General features: G+C 37.2%; 1 protein-coding gene across 1 annotated transcript in view; it reads right to left on the bottom strand.

Moving 5' to 3' along the window:
- LOC137641382 (RING finger protein 17-like) overlaps positions 1-25,213 on the bottom strand; it is a 1,982,860-nt gene that overhangs the window by 1,013,986 nt on the left and 943,661 nt on the right. The window lies entirely within an intron of this gene.

Raw genomic sequence — 25,213 nt, 5'->3', positions numbered from 1 at the left:
GGCACCATAAAAATTAAGGGTATTTATTCACAAGACCACACTCTCCATTTACTCCCAAATTATGCAGTCCTGCAGCTCTCCTCTTCTTGTACAGCAATTATGAGGATATTTAAATGCTATTAGGGCAAAAATAGTAAGATATGTTGAGCAGGGGAGGGGGTTTGTGGAGGAGTACCCCGTCCGACAGAATATCGCAACAAACTTACCTTGTTAATGATAATGGATATCACCAGCAATATATTGATCAACGCCCATGGCTACATTCCAATGCCAATAAACTCGGTCTTAATCACTAGTTTTTTCAAATTCATCCCAAAAATAATTTACGATTCCAGGCGACCTGGTCCCTCTAAAGTCGTCTAATGGCGCAACATTCAAATAGTAAGTGCCGCAGTAGCCCGTTTACAAATGAAAACACTGACACTATTAAACATTCTTTGTTATACAATGTGCCAGGTTTCCAAAAATGGGCCCTATTAAAGCCAGAATGGTGCACCATAACTAGTTTAATCTACCCATCACCACTATAACGAGACGCCGAACTACAGGCACCACACTGACAGAATAAATTTGATATATTTTCAAAATATATACCAAATTAAAAAAGGGAGTAATTACTCAAAAGTGTCACTACATGTAAAATGTATATTTTATTTGGTAAATATTTGATAATAAATCTTATTAAAGTGTTTGTTTAAAGGATCTATTTTGAGAATGACTAATTTTCCAAGACGACATTTTGCTACACTAACGCCATCTACTGACCACTGCCTAAGGATGCTTGCCTTAGATGTACTGCTACTATACTACTTTTCTATCTTTTAATTACTTTACTACTATATTAAATTTTATTAAAATATCATTCCCAGTTTGTAAGAGGGTACAAAGCTGCCATTGCAAGCTGGAAGAGGTGGCAACTGTCTACTAGGCTCTTCCACCTTGAAAAAATAAAATCGAGCCAGAAACCCCCTAAAATGGCACTTCTTCCAGCGGAAATTTGGCACCCACTCCTTATAGCTGCGCCACTGCCTCTCAATGGTATTGGTGTAGCCACCATTTTCCATGTTCACAAAGTTATAAGTATGATTCACTGTGAGACGATTGAATCCTTCAGTTCCCAAACAATTATAAACGTACCAGCAATCTGATGTAATGGTGCGACCTGGCAACACGTACTTCTTAATTATAGCCAACAGTGTTTCCCGGTCCTGAGTTTCCACTGGATCTGCAAAAAAATCCTGGGTCTCCCTGCAAGTTCTAACAAAGACCAACTGGCCGTCCACTCTTCGGCCTTTATTGTACTTCCTTTTCCCGAATTTGCTTTAGTCAATTTCTGCTATTAAACCCCGGGCCACCAATATGATTCCTCACCCCCTGACATTAATTTTCAAGAACCCCCTGATAAAATTAGACCAGTCACCAATAGTTTTATTAGTCCACCCTATTTCCCGGTGGATTAATTCGTAACTGAATATTTCGTCTGGATACACTCCACTAAAAAATAAATCATCTCCAGCCTTCACCTTGACCTGGTACAGCCACAACCCTTTAAACACTGTTACAGAATAATTGCACTTTTTGGCCTTCCGGTTTCCAATGGAAACTTTTTTCTGGCACTGCCAAACCTACCTTTTGCTGTCAAGTTGACACTTGTTGCCACAACAGCCACAGTTGTGTTTTTTGCTAATAACTCTGTAACTTCCTGTAATTGTTTTATTACAAAATTTATCTCCTTTAAATTATCCCTTAACACAAAAATACTATTCACACAGCCAAATTCGTATTTCACGGGCTCGATCTTTGACAGCACCATTGCACGATCTATCACTCTCTGGATCTATCACTCTCTGGATCTATCACTCTCTGTTGTAACATCTTCTGCCCACCCAAATTCCAATTTCCCACCAATGACAACATAAGCTTCAAAAATAGTCATTCTCATAAAAAGTTTCTTTTAAAACATTTATAAGATCTATTGTCAAGTATTTACCAAATTACATATAAAATTCACAAATAGTGACACTTTTGAGTAATTACTCCATTTTTTATTTAGTATATATTCTGATTATATACCAAATGTGTGCTGTCGTCATGAACTTCTCTTTGGTTGACTATGTTCACGATGTCAGTTCCAGGTCATTTAGTACCCCCCTCCACCAACCCCTCCCCCTTCCCCTGCTCAATATATCTTACCATTTTTTACTTTCCCAGCATATCAGTAACCACCTAATTACTGTACAAGAGGAGAGCTGCAGGACTGCATAATTTGGTAGGAAATGGAGAGCATGGTCTTGTAAACAAATATCAATATAAGCTATTACTTTAAAAGGATGACTAGGGATAAGATTAAGGATAATTACTTCAAATAATACTCTTGTCACAGCAATAAATGGGATTATTCAGTCTACTTTTTATTAACCACTAATAAGGACACACTGTACAAGTGGACAGTCTCAGAATTGGTACAGCCTCCAAAATTAATGCTAAATGGTTTTATTTGGAGTGTTTATTTGTAATATAGATAGTAAACCTCAAACATACAAATTTTCCTTCAAAATAGCTATGCTAACTACTAACAAAGCTAGTAACAAATGGGAAAGTTTTATCATAGCAACTGTACTCTGTAAATTCAAAGAATTTTTTACTGCTTTTCACAATCTGAAATTAAGCTATACAGCTAATATAATTGATACAGTATTGCAATATAAAAATGGTTAACTCTGCAATAAATACTCAATATTTTTCTATAGGAAGTCTTCAGTGAAAATTCTGCCAACAAAAATAAATTTCTAATGTAAATACATGCTATATTTAAAAGATATCAATGAGAGTAGGTAGATTGATTTTCAGAAGCTTGCTACTTTACTAACTTTAATGATCATTAAATATGCATAAGGGGGAATGCTCAGCAAGTATTTTATCAATACAAGGGTAAGGCAAGGATTTTCTTAGGAAAATAACTTGGCCATCTCTAATTTTATGCCAAAAAATATGATTTTAAAGAAGTACAGTACTGCATCCTGGTTGCCCTGCAACCAATTTATCACTCTCTTCCCTTACCTAGTCAATACTTTAGTCCAACAACAATACCCCTCTTTCTCACTTTCTCCTAAAAATTCACAGTAGTTCATAACTTTAAATCAATCACATGGATCTAACGGAAAAAAACCTACAAAGAAAACATATGTAGTTAGACACCTCTAGTGTGTGAAATGTTTTTAAACAGTAGGATCAATTTTATTGCTAAGTGAACATATGTAATACTCTATGGAACAATTACTAACCAACTAATGCATTCTTCCTCATATATGAGATCATCCATGAGGATTGATGGTGATACACTGCCTAGATCAGTCACTGTAAATGATAAGGTAGGTATTGTGAAGGCAGTTTTTGGGGTCTTGATCTTTACAGAAAACACAAGAAGCATCACCTTGATCAATGTCAGTATATTACAAAGGAAAAGCAGACTCGAATAGTGTTAGATAAAGAACATCATGAGGGTGGACATAACAGAGAATTGTGTTTTAGGAGAAGATGAGGCAGCCGATTGTACCTTAGGAGCAAAAGACACAGAATTGCGCTTCAGAAGCAGATGGCACAGAAAATTGTGGGTGGGTAGGGGGCAGCCACCATAGAAGGTTTTCTATCATCTGCTGTACCAATGTATGAGCCACCATAGAAGGTTTTCTATCATCTGCTGTACCAATGTATATGGTTCCGGATAATCTGTTGTACCAATGTAGATGGTTACGGAACATCTGTTGTGGCAGCATATTGGAAAAGCCCCTGCCTATTGATCTGTTAGACACCCCGGGGGGTTTGAGACCCACTTAAGCTCTATAGTTTTTAGTAGTGTCTGCAACCTCACTGCCTTTGTGGGCTTGAGCTGGGGGAATTGGGTAAAGCCTATAAGTCTACCTGCCTTCCCTCCCTGGCCCTAGATTGATGGAGAGGGGACTTCAGCACTGATCATATATATATATATATATATATATATATATATATATATATATATATATATATATATATATAATGGTAGGTCTAGGGCACTGTCACTGTCCCTTGCCTCTGCCATACATGAGCAACCTTTAAATCAATGTAGCTGGTTAAGGATCATCTGTTATAACCATACATACCAGTGTACCCAACAACTACTTTTTAATGTTTAGGAAAAACAATGTTTTAGGCAGTTCCTACCTAGTTTTTCCTATTACTGTCAACTCTGAACATTCCCTGAGGTTAGGTTATTGAGGTACTAAACTTTATAGTTATGCAAATATATGGTTCCCCTTTAAAAATAGCCAAAAAAAAAAAAAAAAAAAAAAGTATTCGTAATTATATGACACTGGTTTTCCACACTTCACAGTTTTGGTGCTATATTAAATTGTTTAAACAGGTCTCTTAATAGCTAAATGTAGGAAACTGATGCTTTTACATAAGTGAATCCATAGGTCTTTGAGCCCTATTACAAACCCACTTGACAAATTCATCACACTACGATTGATCGTTTGTAACGGTACAGACACCATGGAATCCTTCATAAATGTCCTGGCAAGTCCTGTTATCTACAATTGTGATGGCAAAGTTTTTACAGCAATACATTATGGCCATCTTTGAGTGCAAAGGCCTTTTATGCACATAACAATGCCTTTGCTCAAAAGTTGTAGAAATGAAGTCATATTGGGAGTGTAGCAGGCCGTGACTTGGTCTTAATAGAAAGACAGGCTGGACGTCACTAGTTAGTTGACGCGATATAAGCTTATACTGTATAAATGGTCGAGGATAACAATGACATAAAAAAAGTTACAATTTGAAACATGCAATGCAAGCTTTAAACAGGTTTTTCTAATATCAGAGCAGGAGAGACAGAGAGAGAGAAAATAAGATCAATCACATTACAACGTATGACCATGTATATAACACATGCACAACATGGCTCCCCCCTAAAACAGACATGTGAAATAAGGCAGTCTGGCCGAGAGGGGCGACCTGTAGGTGGGTCATCTTGCAGGAGATACACAGATTTTAGGCAATCATCTTTACCACAAAAGTTAATTATGAAAGTCTTTGGCTTGTGACCGATAACAAGGAAAGGCCCCATGTAAGGGGGTGTTAGAAGTGGCTTGCAAGTTGCGGTGCACAAAAACACGTGTTGTGGTCTTTAAAATGCTTGGTATATGCTGGTGTTTATAATGATTGGTGCATGATCACTAGTATGCCAATCATCTAATGTCCTCCAATCAAAATCAAGAAGGCAGTTAGAGCTTGCAATTGAAAGGTCAATGCATAACTAGGTACCTGTTTGAACATGGAAGTGTGTGGGCTCTCCTGTATTGAGGAGTCCAACATCCTTATTTCCCAAAATTGACGATATAATATTGCCTCTGCTGTTTGCTAAAACATCACCCGACAAAAGATGTCTATTATTCAAATCTGCAAGTAAAAGAAAAGGATGAGGGAGTTATTGAATCACCTCTACTAAATTATCATACGATATGTTATCATTTGGAGGCAAGTACTGAGAGCAATTTGTATATTTTCTTCCTATTTCAATCTGTACAGCCACTGCCTACAGAGGTGCACAGATAGAAAAAGATATTTGAGAAATATCTCGACGAACGTATATGACACTTCCGCCATGGCTCCCTACTCAGTGATCATATGGTGTCATATAGCTAATATATTCGAGAGGACAAGGGGTACTAGCATCAAGCTTGCTCCCCTGTACACATAATTATGGGGGAATGCTCGTGAATTAAGTTCTTCATATTTGGCCCTTAAACCCTGACAATTCCATTGCAAAATGGAGGAAAAAATTATACTTTATTTTTTGGAAGAAATTTTGGATGAAGTCTTCCCATTAGCAGTTTTTGATCTAACAGTAATTCCCAGTGGTTTTGTTAGCGAGGGTCTTGATAAATTGGGTTTTATGTTTGTTACTTTCTTTTTGTTATTTTGATCTAATTGTTGAGGGGGGATGGTGGACCTCAACTTGAATTTCAGATTTATTTAAATTGTTTTCTGGTTGATCAGAAACATCAACAGACAAAACATATCTATTTGATGTCATAACTCTTAATATTTCTTATGGAAGGGGGTGAGAGAGATGGAGGTCTTTCTCTTTTCCGATTAATAGGTTGTGAGCTACCAGGTTTTTGTACCTTCCCACTACAGGTGCACCTGATAACTTGGTTTCAAGTGGAATCTCCATTAAATTCTACAAGGACATGGCCTGGGAGAGGTTAGTACTATCCTCTGTAATGGGGAATAAAGGTTGGATAGTGGTGGGCAAAGTCTTTTTGTTGATACGCAATGGTAAATCTTTAGGAGATATTCTTGTCTTAATATGCAGCACTTTATCAGTAGATGGTGAATTTCTTTTTCGATAACTACCTTAAGTAGTAGTGGGTTAGATGATTCCCTAGGAACTTTTTCTCATGTTTTTAATGTTTTTGCATAGGTAATAGATTTATTTAATAATCTCTTGGCATGCCCAACGCTTACATGCTCAATAATTGATTTATTGAGAGCAGCCTCTTCCAACTTATAAAACTGGCAGCCTCTTCTAACTTATAAAACTGGCAGCTCCTAACATTAGATTTAAGATTAGAGTTGCAGTTCAAGCATCTTGCCTCAAGTGTACATTCTCCATGGTAAAGATTGGAGCAAGTATTACTAATTTTATCATTCTAGCAAACTTTGGAAGGATACCCAAATTTAAAGTAACTAAAACCTTGCATTGGCTTCTGCTTAACAGGTCAAAATCTAATCCTTTCATTTTCTATGTGGAAAGGTACATCAGCATCCTGGATGGTAAGGACAATCATTGATGTTCCAGGTACTTTATGGACTTTCCACACTAATAGTGAACACATAGCAAACATCTCCTCTTCTGTCAATTCATATAGATCCCTATTGAAAACCACTCCCTTTCCATAGCTAAAGTTTAGATGGGGTTTAATATCCAATTTTATACCATCATTTTCTGTCTTTAAATTGGATAATATAACAGACTGTGTCTATGACTTGGCCTTTATCAAGTAACTTTTCTTGCCGAATTGAGATATATCTCCACGTGCGATCATTCCTGCCATCCTCTGAAGAAATTTGCAATTTCAAAATAATTTTCTGTACCTCCTATAGATTGAGCAAGAAGCCAAATTGGTGGTTTGGCTTTCTTTAGGATGGCATAACCATTTCTATCTATTCATCGATACAGTCTACTGGTCTGTAGACATCCAGATCTTTAGGTACCCCATCACACAGAGCACCCTTATTACTCACATTACCTACTTTAATATTCATTATGTTACGGCTTGCATTGAATGCTTCCTCATGACAATTAAATGATAACCAAGAATCCCATTTATCATCTTGAAGTTTCATTCTATTTTATTAAACCGTAACGTTCAAATATTTTACGTAGCACATCATAATTAGCTTCTAATGGGATTTGGGTAACATGTAGGATTTTCAATTTTCCTGTGTTGCCCACATTACCCTTTTTTTAATGTTCAAAGAAGAGTCCTTTTTTAAGTCCTAAGTCGTCAACAGAATTTTCTTCAAATGAAATCCCAGAGGTCTTCAACAGTGCTGGGGGCAAGTCGGCGTATCCAGTGGAGGGGGGTCATTGTCGAAAGAATCCATAACAAAAATATAAGAGAAACGTGATATTTGAAATTGTTTGATTCACCTGATTGCGAACATTAAGGCATCACATGTTGGAAAGGAAATTTGCACTCTCCACTATTGGGGCAATGAGAGTATACTTCCTATATGGTCCACCCAAAGGATAGCACCAAAACAGATATAGAGGCACAGGTGTAAGCTGAACCCGCTTGTTAGGACCGAGACTAGGAAACTATGGAATTATCCTCCCTCCCCATATCTGTAATGATGGGCTTCCAGCCAAAATCCGAGAGTCCTACCACAAGCATTGGATCCCCCTAGATTCTGAAGATCCAACACTTGAGAGTAGTTCTGCCAAAAAGGTCCAAACCATCTTTGGAATGGCTGACATCATCCAATACTCTCACATATAGCTTTGAGCGCAAATACCTCCCAACCATGACACCTCCTCCCATTCATCAAAGCAGGCAGCAATAACAGATGTAGAAACATCCCTGTCATTAAAAAAAAAAGACATACATATATATATGTAAATATATATACATACATATGGGAAATTTTACTCAAGAGGTGGGACAGCAACACGAAAGAAAGTTTATAAAATTAGGAGAAGGTCGAAGTAATATGAAGAGGAAGAAAAAGATGACAGAGAGAGAAATTTATATTCAAACTGGAGGAGGAATTTCCCCAAGTTCGAGATCCCTCTTGCCCGTCACCAAGTTTCAGCACGGGAATGATATGCCGTGCTGAAACTCAAAGACTTCATCAAGGCATTATCTAATTAAGAGGGTTTATAGAGACAATATCTCTCGAGATATTCGCTTCGGAGATTAGAACTACGTTGATACTTTTAAGGTAAAATTTTTCTGGTATATCAATCGCAGATATATCCCAAGTAGAAGCTGCAAATGAGGAATTTCCATCAGGACGAAATGGCCTGAGCCCAAAAATATAATTTTTATTGGATTTAAACATAACCTATAAAGATTATGAAAAAAAAAATTCAGCTTAATGAAATGGTTTCATGCCTCCAATGATGATAAGCTACGATAAATTGTCAAAACTATTAAAAGAAATAGCAAATGATTAAGAATTCCCTGGGGAAAATGCCCTTCTATAGAGTAAACAATACGTCATTGCATCAGCAGGATATCAATTAGAATTAGCATTAAACGCTAATGAAGACATTCATAAAATAAATGTACTATAGTCACATGAGGAAGGGTAGTGAATGGTGGAATGAAGGAGTAAAGATAAAAGTGAAAAAGAAGCCATTTGAACAATGGCTGCAGAATAAGTGTAGAGAAGTATGAAAGATATGGAGAGATAAATGTGGAAGTAAAATGTAAGGTAGTGGAGGCAAAGAGGGCAGCTGACTGGAGGGTCAGAGATTGGGTTGTAAATATGAAGAGCATAGGAAGAAGTTCTGGAAAGAAGTGAGGAGAGTAAGGAAGGGTGGTTCGAGAATTGAAGACAGCGAAAGATGAAAATGGAAGGTTGTTGAAATGAGAGGAGGCAAGGAAAAGGTGGGCGGAATATTTTGAAAGATTACTGAATGTAGAGGATTATAGGGAGCCAGATCTAATTGCTGTTGTAGGTGTTGAGGTGCCAGTGGTGGGAGATGAGAATGAGAGAGGTTACAAGAGAGGAAGTGAGGATTGCAGTAGATGTAACAAGAGTAGGAAAAGCACCTGGTATGGATAGTGTGAGTACTGATATGTTAAAGAAAGGGTGTGTGACTGGACTTGAATGGTTGGCGAGATTGTTTAATATATGTTTTATGTTGTCAATGATACCAGTGGCCTGGGTATGTGCATGTATTGTACCACTATACTGTATAAAGGTAAGGGAGATGTGCATGAGTGTTGTAATTCAAGGGGTATTAGTTTGTTGAGTGTGGTTGGAAAATTGTATGGTAGAGTACTAATTTATAGGATAAAGGATAAATCAGAGAATGCAATCTAAGAAGTATAGGGTGATTTTAGAAGAGGATGTATGAATCAGATTTTTAAAGCTGGGCAGATATGCGAGAACTATTTAGAAAAATGAAAGGTGGTGTATGTTGCGTTTATGGATCTGGAGAAAGTGTAAGATAGAATTAATAAGGAAGCGATGTGGAACGTGATGAGGTTATATGAAATAGATGGAAAGTTTAGGCGAGCAGTGAATAATTTCTACATAGGAAGTAAAGTGTGAGATAGGATAGGAAATGAAGTGAGTGAGTGGTTCCCAGTGAGAGTGGTGCCGAGACAGGGATGTGTAATGTTACCATGGTTCTTCAATTTGTTTGTTGATGGAGTGGTGAGAGAGGTGAATGCTCGAGTGCTTGGTCGAGAAGTGAAACTCATAGACGAGAGTGATCATAAGTGGGAGTTAAATCAGTTGTTGTTTGCGGGTGATACTGCACTGATTCTAGACTCGGAGGAGAAGCTTGGTCAATTAGCGACAGTTTAGAAGGTTAAGTGACAAAAGGAAGTAGTGTTAATGCGGGTAAGAGTAAGGTTATGAGATGCACGAAAAAGGAGGGTGGTTCTAGGTTGAATGTCATGTTGAATGGAGAGTTACTGAGGAAGTAGATCAGTTTAGATACTTAGGGTCTGTTGTTGCAGCAAATGGTGGAGTTAAAGCAGATGTGCATCAATGTGTGAAAGAAGGATGTAAAGTGTTGGGGGCAGTGAACAAATTTAGTGAGTTCTGTATGAGAAAGTGATTGTACCAACTGTCACGTATGGATAATGTGGGGAATGAAAGTGACAGGGACACAGAAATTGAATGTGATCGACATGAAGTGTCTGAGGAGTTTGGCTGATGTATCTCGAAGAGATAGGGTTAGGAACGTAGTAGTGAGGGTGAGAACTGGTTTGAGGAATGATTTTACAGCTAGAGTGGATATGAATGTGTTGAGCTGGCTTGGTCCTGAAGACAGATTGGAAATAAGCTGTCTGCTGAAGGTGATGATGAAAGAGTTGATGGGAGATTGATTAATTTGGAATTCTCTGGCATCCTGACATCGAAGGTCATTGACGCCAATATCGTTTATTATAAATAAAGATGTTATAAAAGTTAGATAGCATTAAGAAGACCGGCTTCTGACGAAAATTTGAAAATCCCACTATCATTGTACGACACATTATGTCCAAGGATCTTGGCAAGGATAAACCTACATTTATCTTCACCCCGAGCCTCTAACAGATATCTATTTCTTTCTGTGCTATAAGTGGGGCATTCGGTCAACACATGCCTCACAGTCAAGGGTATTAAAGTTGTCAAAATATGGTTGGTGTTGGCCAGCCATCAGATACTCATGCATCATCCGAGTGTGACCAATGCGGAGACGACAAAGAGTAATCTCCCATTTTTGGGGCATCCCATTAGATCTCCAAGGGGATATAACAATCGCAATTTCTCTTATCTTATTTTTGATTAAACTATCCCAATGCTGTTGCCAAATGTTGTAAGTAAAATTCTTATTCCTGGTAAAAAATCATTAAAATAAATGGGATACCTTCTTGGTAACAACTCTGCTGCAGCAATCTTTGCCATCGAATCTGCCTCTTCATTTCCAGACACCCCTATGTGGGCCGGAACCCAGCAAAATCGAACTGTTATACCTTTCAGGCCAATGATTAAAAGCCACTCTAAAATCATTAAAACTAAAGGGTTACTACAATTAAAACCTTCTAAAGCTTAAAGGAAACTTCTTGAATCACTAAAAAGGGTAAAATTGGCCTAATCTTTAAACGCTATTATCTCAATAGCGGTTAGTATGCCATATAATTCCGCAGTAAATATTGAAGATATTTGAGAAAGTGCACCCCTACAGTTAAAAGAACTACTATATACTCCAAATCCAACGCCAGCATCAGATTTGCAGCCATCATTGTATATAAAAGTGGATTCCTTATGTTCCTCAAACTGTTCCATAAAAAGAGACCTAGCTTCTAAGTCAGTCATATTTTTCTTAACACCAATAAAATATTTACAAAAAGATATCTCTGATAATTTCCAGGGAGGGGTTGATGACATCTTAAATGGAAGAACCATACCTCTAATTAAATCAACCTGTTTAATATTTGTTTTACCCAAAAGCCATAAGGTTGAGGAGATTTTGGGTACAAATCAGTATGTAGAGTGCCTTACAAGGCTTGCAGTCTGAAAGAATAGAGAGTTGGGAAGTCTTTGCAACATAAACCAATACCGAATAATGGAAGATATGTGTTAATGGTCTAGAGGTAACTCTCGGGCATCAACAAGGAGACTTGGGATAGGTCAGGTTCTAAACGCTCCTGTGGATAATCTAATACAAGCATGATGTATAGAATCTAATATCTTTAACCGGCTTAGGGTGAGTGAGAAGTATATTTCACACCCATAACTAATTTTGGAAAAAATTGAGGCCTTGTATAATTTTAAAATAGTTATACGGTCTGCCCCCAATGATGTATGGGACAACACTTTCAAAATTTTCAGAGCCTCAAGAAATTTAGCTTTTAATGCCTTAAGTGCAGGACCCAGGACAACCTACAATCGAAAATCAATCCTAAAAATTTAGCTTCCCCTACACATGGGATCCGTTGTCCTTTCATGTATATATCCGGGTCTGGATGTAATCCACGGATATGACAGAAATGGACAATAGTAGTTTTGCTTGTTGAAAACTTGAACCTATTCATATCAGTCCACTGAATAATTTTATCAATTGCAAGTTGTAGTTTTCTCTTAGCCATTACCATTCTACCTCCAGCAAATGATATAGAGAGATCATCCACAAATAGTGTAGAGAGGATATCTTGGGGAATGACTGAGGATATCCTTTTAATTACTAGTGCGAATAGAGTCACACTCAGCACACTACCCTGGAAAACTCCTTCTTCCTGACATTTACTCTCTGATAGAGTTTCCCCCACTCTCACTTGGAAAACTCTATGTGAAAGAAATGACTGAATAAATGGTTGTAGCTCTCCACTTAAACCCAATTCATGAATGGTTTTAAGTATACCATATCTCCATGCAGTATCATATGCCTTTTTAAGGTAAAAAAAAAAAACTGTTACATGGTGCTGTTTGGAAGCAAAGGCTTCACAAATAGACGACTCAAGTTGTATCAACATATTAGTTGTTGAGTGCATTTTCCTGAATCCACATTGAATGGGTGATAAAATACCCTTCTTTTCAAGGTACGTCATCAGCCTTGCATTGACCATCTTCTCCATGATCTTACATAAGGAAGATGTCAATGCAATAGGTCTACAGCTTGCTGCTAAAAACTTATCCTTACCCGGTTATAAAAAGGCTAAAATAATGGCTAGGTCCCAAACACTTGGATAACTATGATCATGCCATATTCTATCAATAATGCTTAAAATAAATAACACTGTATTAAAATGTACACGTTTAATTATTGCATAAGGAATTCCATCGGGTCCAGGAGCTGTATCAGTAGACGTAGCAAATGCAGAATCAAATTCTCTTTCAGCAAAAGGAGAATTGTATGACTTCTTTTCTTGTTGCAAAATATAAAACTTTTCCTTCAATGTTCCTATACTGGTGACAAGGAGCTGCTTCATACTTGCATGATACATTTGAAATATGATCAGCCAGAGCACTGCTAACTTCGGTTGCTCCAGTTATATACTGACCATTTACCCTTAACACAGGTGGTGGGTTTGGGGTGTATTTGCCTGCTATTTTTTCACTTTCCTCCACACACAATATGTTGGTGTTCTACTGTTAATGGACAAAATAAATGACACCCAAGAATGGCGTCTAGCTACTTTCATGGCACGATGGAACAGTGCTCTACATTTCTTGTATATAGCTATATTTTCCTCAGAACGGAGCCTACGCAATGGAGTTAAAGACTTTCTTGTGGCTCTTTGCAGGGCAGTTACGTCTGGTGAACACCAGGGGAGTAGTCATCGTTTGAATGGGAATGGAATTGACTCCTGCAGTGTGAAGAGTTCCATTAAGTAAGTCTATGGCATCATCAACACTTTCAAACTGTCGTACATTCCTCAATTTCACTTAGCTCCCGAAATATACCCCAGTCCGCCTTATCAAGATTCCATCGTGGCAATCTCTGTAAAGGTGGACCATTGTTGGTGTTTCTAATGATTGGTGCATGATCACTAGTATGCCAATCATCTAATGTTCTCGTATTAAAATCAAGAAGACAGTTAGAGCTTGCAACTGATAGGTTAATGCAGGAAAAGGTATCTGTCTGTACATGAAAGTGTGTGGGCTCTCCTGTATTCAGGAGTCCTACATCTTCATTCTCCAAAATTGATATACTATTACCCCTTGTGTTTGCCAAAACATCACCCCATAAAGGATGTCTACTATTAAGATCTCCTAATAAGAGAAAAGGTTGTGGGAGTTATTTAATCACCTCTACTAAATTGTCATACAAGATGTTATCACTTGGAGGCAAGTAAAGAGAACAGATTGTGTATTTTCTCCCTATAACAATCTGTACAACCACTGCCTGCAGAGGGGTACAGATAGACAAAGATATTTGGATAACATCTTGACAAACGTATACAAGACTTCCCCCATGGTTTCCAGCTCGTTGATCATATGGTGTCCTATAGCTAAAATACTCTTGAGGACAAGGAGTATTAGCATCGAGCTTGCTCTCCTATAGACATACAATTACAGGAGAGTGCTCATGTATGAGGAGCATAAGTTCTTCATATTTCGCCCTTAAACCCTGGCATTTCCATTGCAGAATGGAGGAAAAACTATGGTTTATTTTTTGGAAGACAACTTGGATGAGGTCTTCCCATTAGCAATATTTGTTCTAACACTATTTCCCGGTGGTATCTCTATAGAGGATCTTGAATAATGGGATTTATGTTTGTGTTTTTCTTTGTATCCTTTTGATCTAATTGTTGAGGAGGGTGGTGGACATCAACTTGAATTTCTGATTTACCTAATTTACCTTCTACTTGATAAGAAACATCAACAGACAAGACATCATATCTATTTCAAGTCGTGACTTTTATGATTCTTGTGGTAAAAGGCGAAAGAGATGGAGGTCTCTCTCTTTTTCGATTAAAAGGTTGTGGGCTATTAGGTTTTTTCACCTTCCCCACAACAGGATCATCAGTTAAATTGGTTTCAAGTGGAACCTCCATCAGATCAGGCAAGGACACGACTGGAGAGAGGTTTGTACCATTGCTTAGAAATGGAGTAGATGGCTTTTGAATATCTTTTAGATCTTCAAGTATCTGTTTTGATTTTTCTAAAATTTCTGGATATAAATTTTCAATGGGACTTTCAAACTCTTCAACTACTTTCATATGTTTCTTTATGTTAGAATTAGGGATAAACTTTTCGTCCTTGTGCGTTGGTAAGTTTTTCTTCAGAACCACTGAAAAAGGTTGCCCTTGTCTTATTTGCTTTTCAAGAGCTCTTTTACAAGCCTCTTAAAAAGTAACCCTTTCTATGGTCCTAATGGAATGAATTTCTTTTTCAAAAATAAACTTAACACAGCTTTTAGATGTACCTGGGTGTGCGTCCCCACAATGTATGCAATTTGGATTTTCTATGCATGCACCATGATTATTTTTTCCACAGTTGGCATAAACAGCTGGCTTATTATTTAGTTTTTCCTTGCATTTCTGGCTTAAATGGCCATACATTTGACATTAATAACATCGTAATGGTGAAAGGATATATGGTTTCACCTTCAAAGATAGCCAACAAGCTTTAATAACATTTGGTAATCTACATTGATCAAATGTTATAATCAAAGTAGCAAGAGGAATACGTTCTCCAACTCTCTTTCTCATTCTGACTACTTTTACTACTCCTTGACTTTTCCGTTCATCCTCAATTTCTTTTTCCTCTATGTCCAGTAATTCTGGAGCATATATCACACCCCTACTCTGGGAAGAATTTTTGGCTGCGCTCCACATATAGTAACTATTTCTCTGTTAGCTTTAACAACATTTACACACTCATTTCTTCCATTTTCCAATTCCAGAATAAAAAAAATTTCATGGTTCACTACTTCATAGTGACCCGGCAATATTTATACTTTTCTATATCTTTCTGTACTGTCAGCGTTTCTCACTCTTTCTCTCTAATCTAATATTTTCTTATCATTCTTAGCATAACGTGAATAATGTTCTAATGTTACGATATTAGAACCTGAGTTGGAGCTGTCTGTACCGAGGTCCATGTTTCTATTTTCCATGTCGTCAACAGAGGGGTTGTTTTTTTTTGGGAAAAGGCAAGCCGGGTTATCCACTCCTATCAGAGGATGTCAATCCTCCTATCCCGTGTAGTCCAACACGAGAAAAACTTTCAGCGGGGACCAGTCCTCTATTAGAGAGGGACTGTCTCTCTTTAGAAGGGCGTACACTGGTCAGTAGGGGTAGTTAGCCCCTCCCACTGGCGACTCCAATGCCTGGCGTCACCCATTACCCGCAAATATGGGTGACTTACAACCAGATCACTGGAGCCCGACTCTTAACAGATTTGTTCTGCACAAAATGGGGTCTGTCAGAGGGTGATGGCGTCTAAATTGGCACAGGTTGAGATGGAAAGTTGTCCATCCCACATTGTGCCAAATCCAAAGAAGCAGCCAAAGTATAATCAAACAAGCCAATGTCGTCAACAAGTTCAAGCCCAAAAGGAGGAGATGGGAGAATAAAAGAAATAACCAAAAGGAAAAGAGAAAGTGCTGACTGATTTAGTTGGATCAACAGCTGGGCACCGAGGTCCAGTGGGAAATTAGTTCCCACTGTTCATTAGAGTCCAGCTGCTAATTCCTAAGCCCCTATCCTCATCAAGGCTTCAGCATCTGGGGGAGTTGATGGTAGAGGTAAAAGAAGAAGGCCAAAGTTTGGGTGGATGGATGGAGTGAAGAAAGCTCAGGGTGATAGGATAGATGTGAGAGAGGCAAGGGAACATGCTAGAAATAGGAATGAACGGCGAGCAATTGTGACAGTTCCGGTAGGCCCTGCTGCTTCCTCCGGTCCCCTTGATAACCGCTGAGGTAGCAACAGTTGGGGACTCAGCATATAAAACTTCATTTGTGGTAGACTAAACTCGGCCAAGTCCCTCGTCAGGCTGGCAAGAGCGAAGAGAAGAAAAAACCCCATTTTTTTATTTTTATTTTTATGTTACTAACCCCTAAAATTGGGGGAAGTGCCTCAGTAAATAGATAGATGGCAATGATATACTTTTATATTAATTGTTAGTTACAAAAGATCTGAAACGAGTATATTAGCTAGTAATGACTACAATAATAAAATAGAATATATTTCATATTAAAACAAATACTTAAAATCAATGAAATGTAAAATTAAAAATTTAATTCCAATCACAAGAAGTAGAAAATTAAAGTGTAGAGAAATTACTTAGCGTCCAGCCACATCCAGTCACCAAATATTCAGCAAAAACTGATATGCTAATTTTCATTAATCCCATTCAACGCAATACCCAGGGTCCGGGGGTTGTATCGTTACATGTAGCAAGTGCAGAAACAAGTTCTATTTCAATTAAAGGAGAATTGTATGATTCTTCCCTTCTTGTTGCAAAACTTTAAAACTTTCTTTTCTTCAATGCTCCTATACTAGTGACCAGGCGCTGCTTTACACTTGCATGATTCATTTGAGAAAGGATCAGCCAGGGCATTGCTAACTTTGGTTGCTCTAGTCACATACTGACCTTTTACCCTTAACACTGGTGGTGGGTTTGGGGTGGATTTGCATGCTATCTTTATCACTTTTCTCCACAGAGATGATGCTGGTGTTCTAATGTTAATGGAGGAAACAAATGACACCCAAGACTGGCGCCTAAATTCTTTCATGGCATGACGGAACTGTGCTCTACGTTTCTTGTACATGATTAAATTCTCTTCAGTACAGCGCCTGCGCAATCGATTTGAAGACTTTCTTGTGGCTCTGTGCAGGGCAGTTAGTTCTAATGACCAACATGGGACTGGTCGTTGTTTAAATATCGCTGTTGTTTTGAGAATGAAATAGACTCTTGCTGTTTGAAGAGTTCTATCGAGTAAGTTTATGGCATCATCAACACTTTCAAACTGTTCTGCATTTCCTTCAATTCCACTTAGGTCAAGAAATCTATCCCAGTCCAAAATATCGAGATTCCATCATGGCAATCTCTTGTAAAGGTGAACCATTGTTGGTGTTTATAATGATTGGTGCATGATCACTAGTATGCCAATCATATAATGTTCTCCAATTAAAATCGAGAAGACAGTTAGAGCTTGCAACTGATAGGCCAATGCAGGACAAGGTACCTGTCTGAACATGAAAGTGTGTGGGCTCACCTGTATTAAAGGAGCCCGACATCTTCATTCTCCAAAATTGATGATATAATATTATCCCTTGCGTTTGCTAAAACATCACACCATAAAGGATGTCTACTATTAAGATCTCCTAGTAATAGAAAAGGTTGTGGGAGTTGTTAAATCACCTCTACTATATTATCATATGAGATGTTATCATTTGGAGACAAGCACAGAGAACAGATTGTGTATTTCCTCCCTATATCAATCTGTAAAACCACTGCCTGCAAAGGGGTAAAGATAGACAAAGATATTTGGGGAACATCTCGACAAATGTATTGAAGACTTCCCCCATGGCCCCCTGCTCGTTGATCATATGGAGTCCTAAGGCTAACATACTCTCAAGGACAAGGAGTATTAGCATCGAGCTTGCTCTACTGTAAACATACAATTATAGGGGAGTGCTCAAGTTTGAGAAGCTTAAGTTCTTCATATTTCGCCCTTAAACCCTGGCAATTCCATTGCAGAATGGAGGAAAAAACTATGGTTTATTTTTTGGAAGACACCTTGGAATTAAATCTTCCCACTAGCAGTCTTTAATCTAACACTATTTCCCAGTGGAATCTCTGGTTTTGTGTTTGTCTTTTTCTTTGTATCCTTTTGATCTAATTATTGAGGAGGATGGTGGCGCTCAACTTGAATTTCTGATTTATTTAAGTTGTCTTCCAGTTCAACCAAAACATCAGCAGACAGGAAATAATAATTATTTGAAGTCGAGACTTTAATGTTTCTTATGGTAGGAGGCGAGAGAGATGGAGGTCTCTCTCTTTTTCGATTGAAAGGTTGTGAGCTATCAGGTTTTTGCACCTTCCCCACTACAGGTTCACCAGGTAAATTAGTTTCAAGTGGAACCTCCATCAGATCAGCCAAGAACACGGCCTGAGAGAGGTTTGTACTATTGTTTAAAATGGGAGTAGAGGGCTTTTGAATATCCTTCAGATCTTCAAGTATGTTTTGATTTTTCTACAATTTCTGGATATAAATTTTCAATGGGACTTTCAACCTCTTCAACTATTTTCATATGTTTCTTTATGTTAGAAGTGGGGATATAATTTTCATCTGTGTGCTTTGGCAAGTTTTTCTTCAGAACCATTGAAAAAGGTTGCCCTGGTCTTATCTGCTTCTCAAGAGCTCTTTTACAAGCCTTTTTGAAAATAACCCTTTCTATGGTCCTAATGGCCTGAATTTCTTTTTTAAAAATAAACTTAATACAGCTTTTAGATGTAGCTGGGTGTGCTTCCCCATAATGTATGCAATTTGGATTTTTTGTGCATGCTCCACGACTATTTTTATTGCAATTGGCACAAACAGCTGGCTTACTATTTAGTTTTTCCTTGCATTTCTGGCTTAAATGGCCATACATTTGGCAATGATAACATTGCAATGGTGAAAGGATGTATGGTTTCACCTTTAAATATGGCCAACCAGCTTTAACAATATTTGGTAATCTGCATTGATCAAATGTTACAATCATAGTAGCCAGAGGAATACGTTGTTCTCCAACTCTCTTTCTCATTGACTACTTTTATTACTCCTTGACTTTTTCGTTCATCCTCAATTTCTTTTTCCTTTAGGTCCAACAATTCTGGAGTATATAACACATCCCTACTCTAGTTGAAAGTGGGCTGCGAAACGCATTGACACACTGACAACCCACCCAATGTAGTGAGTGTTTTTAATCTTTCACCTTGTATCGGGGATAGTGTCTCTATCAAAAGACTTCCATTTCCCTGGGGAAGAATTTTCAGTTGCCCTCCACATATAGTAACTATTTCCCTGTTAATTTTAAAAAGAATTACACGGTCATTTCTTCTATTTTCGAATTCCAAAATAGAAAAAAAATTCATAATTCACTACTTCATAGTGACCAGATAATACTTCTACTTTTCTATATTTTTTTTGTACTGTCATAATTTTTTACTTTCTCTCTCTTCTTCTCTAGTGTTTTCTTATAATCATTCTTTAAACGTGAATAAGGTTCTAATGTTACAATACTAGAACCCGAGTTTGAGTAGTCTGTTCCGAGGTCCACGTTTGTATTTTCCAGATCGTCAACAGAGGGTTGGTTTTTATGGAAAAAGCAAGCCAGGTTATTCACCTCTCATCGGAGGATGTCAGTCCTCCTATCCCATGTGGCCCAACACGAGAAGAGCTTTAGCGGGGACCAGTCCTCTATTATAGAGGGGCTGCCTCTCTTTAGGTGGGAGTACACTGGTCAGTGGGGATAGTTAGCCCCTCCCACTGACAACTCCAATGCCTGGCGTCACCCATTACCTGCAAATATGGGCGACTTGAAACTAAATCACAGGAGCCCAACTCTTAACAGACTTGGTCTGCACAAAATGGGGTCTGCCTGAGGGTGATGGAGTCTAAATTGGTACAGGTTGAGATGGAATGCCGTCCATCCACACTGTGCCAAATCCAAAGCAGCCGCCAAAGTATAATTAAAACAAGCCAAAGTCGTTAACAAGTTCAAGCCCAAAAGGAAGAGATGAGAGAATAAAAGATATAACCAAAAGGAAAAGAAAAAGTGCTGACTGATTTAGTTGGATCAACAATTGGGCACCGGGGTCCAGTGGGAGAGCAGTTCCCACTTTTCATTAGAGCCCAGCTGCTAATCCCTAAGGCCCCATCCCCGTCAACGCTTCAGCATCTAGGGGACACACACTCGAGCTTTCTCAGCACATTCCCCTCTCCCCCTAACCTTTCATCTAACCGGTTGTACTGGAAAGATATCTCTTCTCATTTCAATAAGAAACCATTAATTCAAAAACTCCCTATTACCTAACAACAAAGCCCCCCAAGGTAGTTTATAATGAAGTAGTGTACACATTTCTAGCCCCTTACAAAAATGGTATGAAAATTGCATTGTGATGCAGTGCCAATATCTGGTAAAGTTCGTGATCTAGGTGTATTTCTTGACTGTAACTTGTCTCTCAATGCTTAAATACATAATGTAGTAAAAACTGCTGGTTATCATCTAAGAAATATTGCTTTTATAAAAAAGTACCTAGATGAAAATTCTGTAAAGAAACCTGTGGTAACTGTTATTACCAAGATTGACTACTGCAACTTCATCTATTACAATTTACTAAAAGTACATCTTAAGAAATTACAAAACATAATAAACAGAGGAGCAAGACTGATAAAAGGTGTCCCACCAAGAGAGAGGATCACCCCTATACTAATTGATTTACACTGGCTGCCAATTAAAGCAAGAATTGAATTTAAAATATGTACAATAACCTACCAAGTTATCAGAACTGGTCGTCCAAAATAATTAAGAGAATTGCTACATATTGCACAGCTAACAAATCGTGTTGACACGAAAATAGTTACAGATGGTTTCAAACTATTGGAAACTAGATATATGTCTACTATACGCTCCAGGGCCTTTAAATACGCGGCCCCGAGACTATACAATAAGCTCCCACGAGACATCCAAATGATTGAAGACTTTCTAATTCCATGAGTCGTATGACAGTGAAGATTTAACAGTAAATGAGCAGTACGAGATATGAAATGTTGAATACTCTGAACAATCAAGATATAACGACAGTGGATGTCCTTTAGAGAGAGGGGTTCCCCTGCTGTATAGGATCCGCAAAGCAGCCGTTAAAGTAAAAGTATGGAATAATTATATTCTTCCTTACATAAAACAAATTCAAGCATCAATGTAATGTTTCTAAAAAAAAAGTTTAAACTTGAAAGAGAAAAATATCAACAATATCTTTATTGCATTGAAACATGATATAACCCATAGAGATTATGAAAAAAAAAATCAGTTTAATGAAATGGCTTCATGCCTCTAATGATGATAAGCTATGGTTCCACTCTCCTCACAATAAGAGGCAATGGCAATGGAAGTCACAACCATGAATACCACAAAATAATTTTTATTGAACTTAGAAAAATTTAAAAGAATAATGAAAATATTTTATATATTCACTAATGGTTACCTTGCATAGGAATTTGTAAATAATATATGTACTACATTATACAGTACAAGGTAATAATAAATATTGATTGTTTGGGAAACTCAGTTAGGACTTATCAAGTCTGGGAGTCCTTGGTATGAGCAAGTTTGGAAACCAGTGTTTTTGTCCAGAAAAGACTGCTAGAGGCTAAAATAACTGTCATTAAGGGGGACTGCCTGCTAATGCCGGTTTTTAATGACAGAACTTTGACATTCATACCACGTAATAAGGCGACTTATGACATCTCAAAAAATGCATAGGATTTTTGCCTCTGACCTTCGGTTTTGCGAAGCCAGGGCAATTTATCCTAAAAATTAGTGTTTTACAAATTCTATCTCCTCCATTGGTAATTAATATTAAGACCTGGGATTACTACCCAATATAGACCTCCAATTAAATGAGGAGTTTATTTCCTAAAAGAAATTATTTTGCAAGATATAATTTTTTTTCATGATAGTAATAAAAATAAACCCTAAAAATCTGAGAAAAAATTAAGAAAAAGAAAATATGAAAAAAAATGGAAAAAAGAGCTACATTTGATTGTTTTATATTGTTTTTCTAAGTTATATACCAAATTTCCATGCTATATCTTTGAAAATAAGGGAGAAGATACAATTTGAAGGTCAATAAGTATAGTTTTGCGATACAGGTGTTCAAAGTTTTTCTTTGTATTTTCAAAAAGACAATATGATTAAATCATGATTATTATGAATTTTATGTTCTTTTTTGGAAATTAATAAACCAAAACAATGTTATTAATCATAATTTAATCATAAATGCAGATCCCTTTGCTCAATATCTTGCTTCTTTAGGCGAGACGGTAGCTCTTTTATCAGCTCACTCCTTTACTAGCTACGTTAATATCGCAGAAGTCACCCACTTCTAAACTCTCAGTAGAGGAAATTCTCTTCTTCCTTATGTTAGTGAGATGTTAAAAATGTCTTTTCCTCTTAGACAAGATGAAATTCTTGCCAAAACCGAGAAAAACAGACGTGAAAGCAAGTAAATGTCAGAGGTCAAACTTGAATGTGTACTCTCTCTGAGGTTTGTGCTAGGATTGAAGGCTAAAGTGTGTAATTACCAAGTAATATTTTGTCTTTTGACCCATGGAATCTATAGAGATGACATTGCTCACAATTTGTTTTATATTAAAATGTAATAATTATTAAAATTTCCGATAATATTTTCTGGTAGGAATTAATGTTTTTGGTTTATTGAGTTACTTTTACTAATTACCCTTTAACTATGAAAGTAAGAGGAATTTTGACAAAGTATTTCGTATATGCATTCTCCATTGCCATAAGAAGATCAGTGAATTTTTTCAGGATTTTGGGATTTCATCCTATACCACCATGTACTGGCATACCGGCAGGGCCCCTTAAGGGGGACCGTCCGCCATTTTTTTTTCTAATGATCCAAATTACACCATTTCTATATGTTTTAGACATATATAATACCTTCATCATATAAAAATTTCAAGTCATTTGATCAAAAACTTTTGGATTTATTAGCAAAAATCATGATTTGAAAAAAAAAAATTTTAGGTACATTTTCCCCAACTACTATAACATCAATTGTATTGAAACTTATACCACAAAAACTACAATATCAACCAAACAATTCTGTCTGACAGAATTTTGATTTTCCTTTCTGTTTTTTTTAATGAATTTTTATTTTTTTTCCTCGTCTAGATGGAAAATAATCGTGAAAAAAAATATAAAAAGAAAATCAAAATTTTGTCTGACAGAATTGTGGGAATTTTATTTTTCTTTTCAATGATATCTTTCTCTCTAATATCGAACAACAAGTGAGAAAAATATACCTAAGTGTGAATAAGTATGTTTTTGAGTTATGAGCTCCCAAAGATTTGCAACAAATTTTCGCTTCTTTTCTTAAAGAAATCAAGATAATATTATTATGATAACTTTTATTGTTTATTCTTACATAAATGCACCCTAAACGAGGTATTTGAACCCTCAGTTTACTATTCCTATGTTACGAGTTGCCAGCGATCTCTCATTGTTGCCAGTGTTTTAGTTAGCAGGTTTCAGCTTTTACTCTTATTCATGTTTCCCTCTTTCTTGGTTCTTTTTTTTTTGTTCTCCACTTACTTTTTGTTCTTTCTATCACCTTATGTAACATTGGCATTGCTATAAAGTTCCAGAAGACGTTGTGAAAGCACAATCCACATACAAACTTCAGGTAAATAAACACATGCATTATAATTTCTATATGTCTTTGGAAACTTTGCTGATGTTCTCGTAGCTGGTAGTTTTCATTTAGCTACCCTCAACCAATGCCTTTCATTTCTGCCAGAAGTACATATATCGAAACATAAGAGTAGAGAGAGAGAGAGAGAGAGAGAGAGAGAGAGAGAGAGAGATCATGAATTTAATGTTGGAGTGATAGCATTTGGTTGATATACTGTAGATGGCAGTTCAAAGAGAGAGAGAGAGAGAGAGAGAGAGAGAGAGAGAGAGAGAGAGATCAACCATTATTTGATTCTAAGAGAGTTGAACATTGATATAGAATTAGTATAAATGGCAGCTTTGAATAATTCAAGAGAGAGAGAGAGAGAGAGAGAGAGAGAGAGAGAGAGAGAGATGCAAAAATAAACATAACTACGATTCTGTCAAACTCAGTCATGCAGACGACAGTAAGTATGACATCATAATTTAAAGACCGCTATATCATTATTGTTTGGAAAAATGATAGACTATTTTTTCTTTTTATGACCTTAGGTAACATTGGGATTGCTATAAAGTTCCCGAGGATGTTATGAAAGCACAATCTACATGCGAACTTCAGAGAGAGAGAGAGAGAGAGAGAGAGAGAGAGAGAGAGAGAGAGAGAGAAAGAGAGAGAGAGAGAAAGAGAATTATATATTTGTATAAATGGCAGTTTTATATAATTTGAGAGAGAGAGAGAGAGAGAGAGAGAGAGAGAGAGAGAGAATTATAGTATTTGTATAAATAGCAGTTTTATATAATTCGAGAGAGAGAGAGAGAGAGAGAGAGAGAGAGAGAGAGAGAACTACGATTCTGTCAAACTCAGTCAGGTAGACGACGCAGTAAGGATGACGTCATCATTTAAAGACCGCTATATCTTCATTGTTTGGAAAAATGATTGACTATTTGTTCTTTTTATGACCTTAGGTAACATTGGCCTTGCTATAAAGTTCCCGAGGACGTTGTGAAAACAATCTACATACGAACTTCAAGTAAACAAACGCATGCATTATAACCTCTGTAAGTGTTTGGAAACTTTGGCTTCTGTTCTCTGA

This window comes from Palaemon carinicauda, chromosome 5, assembly GCF_036898095.1.
Source record: "Palaemon carinicauda isolate YSFRI2023 chromosome 5, ASM3689809v2, whole genome shotgun sequence".
In the NCBI taxonomy this organism is placed as follows: domain Eukaryota; kingdom Metazoa; phylum Arthropoda; class Malacostraca; order Decapoda; family Palaemonidae; genus Palaemon; species Palaemon carinicauda.
The sequence above is the reverse complement of the archived record's forward strand: the minus strand, read 5'-3'. Positions and strand labels throughout refer to the sequence as shown.